Raw genomic sequence first — 7432 nt, 5'->3', positions numbered from 1 at the left:
ATATATATTCTCTCTCTCCCTTTCTCTCTCTCTCTCTCTCTCTCTCTCTCTCTCTCTCTCTCTCTCTCTCTCTCTCTCTCTCTCTCTCTCTCTCTCTCTCTCTCTCTGTCTCTCTCTCTCTCTCTCTCTCTCTCTCTCTCTCTCTCTCTCTCTCTCTCTCTCTCTCTCTCTCTCTCTCTCTCTCTCTCTCTCTCTCTCTCTCTCTCTCTCTTTATTCTTTCTCTCTCTCTCTCTCTCTCTCTCTATATATATATATATATATATATATATATATATATATATATATATATATATATATATATATATATATATATGTATATATATATATATATATATATATATATATATATATATATATATATATATATATATATATATATATATATATATATATATATATATATATATATATATATATATATATCTATTTGATCCTCATCCCGTATGTCTATTATTTTTTATCTTCAACAAAAACTAGAATTATCTTAAGAGAAAAAAAGGATTATCAACGCAGATTATCTTAGAGCTTTTTACATGCAAATTATGATGAGATCTAGAATGAAGACAATTAGTTAATAATTAGTTAGAAAAATTATTTCCAAGTTTTTGCCTTAAGATGTTGACAAATGTGAAGCAGCTGTTGCTGATATCCCTGGTGCTGTTGTTGATATCCCTGGTGCTGCTGTTGATAGCCCTGGTGCTGTTGTTGATAGCCCTGGTGCTGTTGCTGATAGCCCTGGTGCTGCCGATATCCCGGTGCTGTTGTTGATAGCCCTGGTGCTGTTGTTGATAGCCCTGGTGCTGTTGTTGATAGCCCTGGTGCTGTTGTTGATAGCCCTGGTGCTGTTGTTGATAGCCCTGGTGCTGTTGCGATAGCCCTGGTGCTTGTTGATAGCCCTGGTGCTGTTGCTGATAGCCCTGGTGCTGTTGCTGATATCCCTGGTGCTGTTGTTGATATCCCTGGTGCTGCTGTTGATAGCCCTGGTGCTGTTGTTGATAGCCCTGGTGCTGTTGTTGATAGCCCTGGTGCTGTTGTTGATAGCCCTGGTGCTGTTGTTAATAGCTCTGGTGCTGTTGTTGATAGCCCTGGTGCTGTTGTTGACAGCCCTGGTGCTGCTGTTGATAGCCCTGGTGCTGTGCTGATAGCCCTGGTGCTTGCTGTTGATAGCCCTGGTGCTGTTGTTGATATCCCTGGTGCTGTTGTTGATAGCCCTGGTGCTGTTGTTGATAGCCCTGGTGCTGTTGCCGATAGCCCTGGTGCTGTTGTTGATAGCCCCTGGTGCTGTTGGATATCCTGGTGCTGTTGTTGATAGCCCTGGTGCTGTTGCTGATAGCCCTGGTGCTGTTGTTGATAGCCCTGGTGCGTTGTTGATAGCCCCTGGTGCCGTTGTTGATATCCCTGGTGCTGCTGTTGATAGCCCTGGTGCTGCTGCTTGATAGCCCCTGGTGCGTTGTTGATATCCCTGGTGCTGCTGTTGATAGCCCTGGTGCTGCTTGTTGATAGCCCTGGTGCTGCTGTTGATAGCCCTGGTGCTGTTGTTGATAGCCCTGGTGCTGTTGCCGATATCCCTGGTGCTGTTGTTGATAGCCCTGGTGCTGTTGTTGATAGCCCTGGTGCTGCTGCGATAGCCCTGGTGCTGCTGTTGATAGCCCTGGTGCTGCTGTTGATAGCCCTGGTGCTGCTGTTGATAGCCCTGGTGCTGTTGTTGATAGCCCTGGTGCTGCTGATAGCCCTGGTGCTGTTGATGATAGCCCTGGTGCGTTGTTGATATCCCTGGTGCTGTTGTTGATAGCCCTGGTGCTGTTGTTGATAGCCCTGGTGCTGTTGTTGATAGCCCCTGGTGCTGTTGCTTGATAGCCCCGGTGCTGTTGCTGATATCCCTGGTGCTGTTGTTGATAGCCCTGGTGCTGTTAAGTTGATAGCCCCTGGTGCTGCTGCGATATCCCTGGTGCTGCTGTTGATAGCCCTGTGCTTGTTGATAGCCCTGGTGCTGCTGTTGATAGCCCTGGTGCTGCTGTTGATATCCCTGGTGCTGCTGTTGATAGCCCTGGTGCTGTTGTTGATAGCCCTGGTGCTGCTGTTGATAGCCCTGGTGCAGCTTAAGCTTGATAGCCCTGGTGTTGCTGATAGCCCTGGTGCTGCTGTTGATAGCCCCTGGTGCTGCTGTGATATCCCTGGTGCTGTTGTTGATAGCCCCTGGTGCTGTTGTTGACAGCCCTGGTGCTGCTTGTTTGATAGCCCCGGTGCTGCTGTTGATAGCCCTGGTGCGCTGTTGATATCCCCTGGCGCTGTTGCCGATAGCCCTGGTGCTGCTGTTGATAGCCCTGGTGCTGTTGTTGATAGCCCTGGTGCTGCTGTTGATAGCCCTGGTGCCGCTGCTTGATATCCCCTGGTGCTGCTTGTTGATAGCCCTGGTGCTGCTGTTAATAGCCTGGTGCTGTTGCTGATAGCCCCTGGTGCTGTTGTTGATAGCCCTGGTGCTGTTGATAGCCTGGTGCTGCTGTTAAGGCGCCTGGTGCTGTGCTGATAGCCCTGGTGCCTGTTGCCGATAGCCTTGTTGCTGCTGTTGATAGCCCTGGTGCTGCTGTTGATAGCCCTGGTGCTGCTGCTGATAGCCCCTGGTGCTGTTGTTGATAGCCCTGGTGCTGTTGTTGATATCCCTGGTGCTGTTGTTGATAGCCCTGGTGCTGCTGCGATAGCCCTGGTGCTGTTGTTGATAGCCCTGGTGCTGCTGTTGATAGCCCTGGTGCGTTGCTGATATCCCTGGTGCTGTTGTTGATAGCCCTGGTGCTGTTGTTGATAGCCCTGGTGCTGTTGGATATCCCTGGTGCTTGCTTGATAGGCCCTGGTGCTGCTTGTTGATAGCCCTGGTGCTGCTTGTTGATAGCCCTGGTGCTGCTTTGATAGCCCTGGTGCTGTTGTTGATATCCCCGGTGCTGTTGTTGATAGCCCTGGTGCTGTTGTTGATAGCCCTGGTGCGTGTTGATAGCCCTGGTGCTGTTGTTGATAGCCCTGGTGCTGTTGTTGATAGCCCTGGTGCTGTTGTTGATAGCCCTGGTGCTGTTGTTGATAGCCCTGGTGCTGTTGTTGATAGCCCTGGTGCTGTTGATGATAGCCCTGGTGCTGTTGTTGATATCCCTGGTGCTGTTGTTGATAGCCCTGGTGCTGTTGTTGATAGCCCTGGTGCTGTTGTTGATAGCCCTGGTGCTGTTGTTGATAGCCCTGGTGCTGTTGCTGATATCCCTGGTGCTGTTGTTGATAGCCCTGGTGCTGTTGTTGATAGCCCTGGTGCTGTTGCTGATATCCCTGGTGCTGTTGTTGATAGCCCTGGTGCTGTTGTTGATAGCCCTGGTGCTGTTGTTGATAGCCCTGGTGCTGCTGTTGATATCCCTGGTGCTGCTGTTGATAGCCCTGGTGCTGTTGTTGATAGCCCTGGTGCTGCTGTTGATAGCCCTGGTGCAGTTGTTGATAGCCCTGGTGTTGTTGTTGATAGCCCTGGTGCTGTTGTTGATAGCCCTGGTGCTGCTGTTGATATCCCTGGTGCTGTTGTTGATAGCCCTGGTGCTGTTGTTGATAGCCCTGGTGCTGTTGTTGATAGCCCTGGTGCTGTTGTTGATAGCCCTGGTGCTGTTGTTGATATCCCTGGTGCTGTTGTTGATAGCCCTGGTGCTGTTGTTGATAGCCCTGGTGCTGTTGTTGATAGCCCTGGTGCTGTTGTTGATAGCCCTGGTGCTGCTGTTGATATCCCTGGTGCTGTTGTTGATAGCCCTGGTGCTGTTGTTAATAGCTCTGGTGCTGTTGTTGATAGCCCTGGTGCTGTTGTTGATAGCCCTGGTGCTGTTGTTGATAGCCTTGGTGCTGTTGTTAATAGCTCTGGTGCTGTTGTTGATAGCCCTGGTGCTGTTGCTGATAGCCTTGTTGCTGTTGTTGATAGCCCTGGTGCTGTTGTTGATAGCCTTGGTGCTGTTGTTAATAGCTCTGGTGCTGTTGTTGTTAGCCCTGGTGCTGTTGTTGATAGCCCTGGTGCTGTTGTTGATAGCCCTGGTGCTGTTGTTGATAGCCCTGGTGCTGTTGTTGATAACCTTGGTGCTGTTGTTAATAGCTCTGGTGCTGTTGTTGATAGCCCTGGTGCTGTTGTTGATAGCCTTGTTGCTGTTGTTGATAGCCTTAGTGTTGTTATTGATAGCTTTGGTGCTGTTGTTGATAGCCCTGGTGCTGTTATTGATAACATTGGTGCTGTTATTGATAGCCCTGGTGCTGTTGTTGATAGCCCTGGTGCTGTTGTTGATAACTTTGGCGCTGTTATTGATAGCCTTGGTGTTGTTGTTGATAGCCTCGGTGCTGTTGCTGATAGCCTCGGTGCTGTTGTTGATAGCCTTAGTGCTGTTGTTGATAGCCTTGGTGCTGTTATTGATAGCCTTGGTGCTGTTGTTGATAGCCTTGGTGCTGTTATTGATAGCCTTGGTGCTGTTGTTGATAGTCTTAATGCTCTTGCTGAAAGCCTTAACCCTGTTGTTGAAAGTATTTTGATGGTCAGTACCTTGTTCACACTCCAACAGTACGTCGAGGCGTAAAAGCCAGTAGTCTCCACTCACACACCTGCCGGATGCCCAAGCCTCTAGCTCTTAAAACCTCCTTCACCCTCTCCATATGTAATATCTTGCTTCTTAGTTTTGCCAGTAATAATACCTCTGCTTCTCGTATTGCCTTTCTTGTCTCCTCCTCCTCCTCCTCCTCCTCTTCTTCATCCTTCTTCCCTCTCTTTCTCTCTCTCTTAGAATCTTGTAAGTTATCAATAAGTTAGCCTGTGCCTGGCATTTACAAAATCTGTAAATAAAACGTAAAGACCAACCAGAAGGTTTTCTGGAGTAAAGGTCACTTTATCCTGAGGTTTAACTCCCAGTGCCGATATATAACAACGAGAGAAAAGAGGAGACCTGTGGTAAGCCTACTGGTTCATGCTAGGCACGTTCTTAGTGGGCCATGCTAGGCAGGTCCTAACATGGTCCATGCTAGGCTGGTCCTAACATGGTCCATGCTAGGCAGGTCCTAACATGGTCCATGCTAGGCTGGTCCTAACATGGTCCATGCTAGGTTGGTCCTAACATGGTCCATGCTAGGCAGGTCCTAACATGGTCCATGCTAGGCTGGTCCTAACATGGCTCAGATCCTTACCTAAACTATCAGCTCCAGAAACCTTGAGGTTTTCTCCTTGATATCTTCTTGCAGAACAAGTAACATGGCCACCATTAATACCTGCTTTGCCTCAGAGAATTTCTCTCCTATCTGTTGCAATCTTGCAACATTGCATAGCACCTGATGGCGCACGAGAGTGCGAAAGATCTAAAGCAAATGATTTCTATCCCCATGTGGCTTGTTTTATATATATATATATATATATATATATATATATATATATATATATATATATATATATATATATATATATATATATATATATATATATATATATATACATATTTATATATAAATATATGCATACACACACACACACACACACATATATATATATATATATATATATATATATATATATATATATATATATATATATATATATATATATATATATATAATATGGTACAGAAGATATAAGAGATACATTATTGATATAAAGATGGCATATACAGTACATGAGGTGTGAGAGATACATGTCCAGTACATATTGTTACATGTTTGTCACTGATTATAATGCGAAAATCTCATCCAGCTCTTCAGCACTGGGGTGCGTGCCCAAAATACAGCAGGCATTACCCCTCTGAACAGCCGCACTGAGTCGCTGGAACAGAAAATTAGCTGTCCTGGGATCCCTAGTTACCCTGATGAGGCTTTTGCCTAGCTCCTTAAGGAATTAGATGCACTCTTTCCCCATGAGCCAAGGGTCTCTGAGCCTATGGGAACAAACATATAATGATGGGCAAGTTCTCCATATTTTCTAGACTTTTGGGACTCCCTGAAGCTGGCGGCTGCCCCTCCTTCCTCCCTGGTGTATTGGAGATAGGTATCAGCCAAGGTAGATGCACATGTGTAGTCCCACACCACCTGCTTACCGTCTGTCCAGGCTTGAAGAGTGATACCATCTGGACGCTTCTGGCTGCCATCAGATCCGCATAGCTGGGGTGGCTCCCTTAATGCTGGGCATCCGGCTGTTGTGAGGCTCCTCTTGATAATGTTATTAACCTCATGTCTTGCAAACTTTCCCTCGGATTTACAGCACAGAAGACCACGGTACCCGAATCGGTCTGCTGCTTCACTTCAACTAATCCACCCGTGTTCGGCGAGAATAGGGGCGGCAAGTCGAAGGGCAACACCGATGCGGATGGTCTGTGGGTCGAGGAGTGTACCAAGGCTGCAGTTGGGAAAAGCCAACAGGAAGTCCCTTGCATGAGGAGCTCTCACTGCCAGGAGGCGGGCTCAATCCTTCCCTGACATTCTGAAGCATTGTTGAGGTTATATTCTCCACTACTGGGCCATTCTAGTTCGACTGTTTGTAGTTGTTGGGAAAAGCAGGTTTGGTTTCAGAGCCCGTTAGAATATATCCCAGATCATGGCTCCATCAATGAACTTGTATATATATATATATATATATATATATATATATATATATATATATATATATATATATATATATATATATATATATATATATATACATATATATATATATATATATATATATATATATATATATATATATATATATATATATATATATATATATATATATATATATATATATATATATATATATATATATATATATATATATACAATAAGATCACAGTAAACAGGTGATTTCAGAATATGCAAAACAACCACTCTGAAGGAATAGAGAAATTCCAAGCGCTTTCGTGACTACTCACATTATCAAGGAACTATGAAAGTAAAGCATCCAAGGAAGCTATATAAGGGGTCTGGCCAGCACCTCACTATCAGATCCCACAACGGTTAAACACCTGACGCGCGCCGACCCAACTTGGATAGGTCCTTTGCACAACTCACCCACAAACTATTCTACCCAAGAAAATTTAAAAATTATTATTTGTCCAGTGTATTATTAAATTCTTCCCAAATTCTATTAATTATAAATGGATCTAATTTATATAAACCAAAGGAAATATTCATATTATTGTCAAAACTGCTTTTTATGAAACAAGATTCAATTATATTCCTGTCAACCATGGACTTGCTTGATACTACTTTCTCAACTTTTTGAAAATCAATTGGATGGTTAAAATCTCTTACATGAATAAAAAGAGCATTGGAATCTTGTCCAGTTCTAATGCTATATTTATGTTGTTTTAATCTTAGTTCGAGATTTTTACCAGTTTGACCGTAATAAACTTTATCGCAAATTTTACAAGGAATCTTATAGACACATCCATCAGCATTTTGGGGGGAATTCTTTAT

Source organism: Cherax quadricarinatus, chromosome 5 (assembly GCF_038502225.1).
Source record: "Cherax quadricarinatus isolate ZL_2023a chromosome 5, ASM3850222v1, whole genome shotgun sequence".
In the NCBI taxonomy this organism is placed as follows: domain Eukaryota; kingdom Metazoa; phylum Arthropoda; class Malacostraca; order Decapoda; family Parastacidae; genus Cherax; species Cherax quadricarinatus.
The sequence above is the reverse complement of the archived record's forward strand: the minus strand, read 5'-3'. Positions refer to the sequence as shown.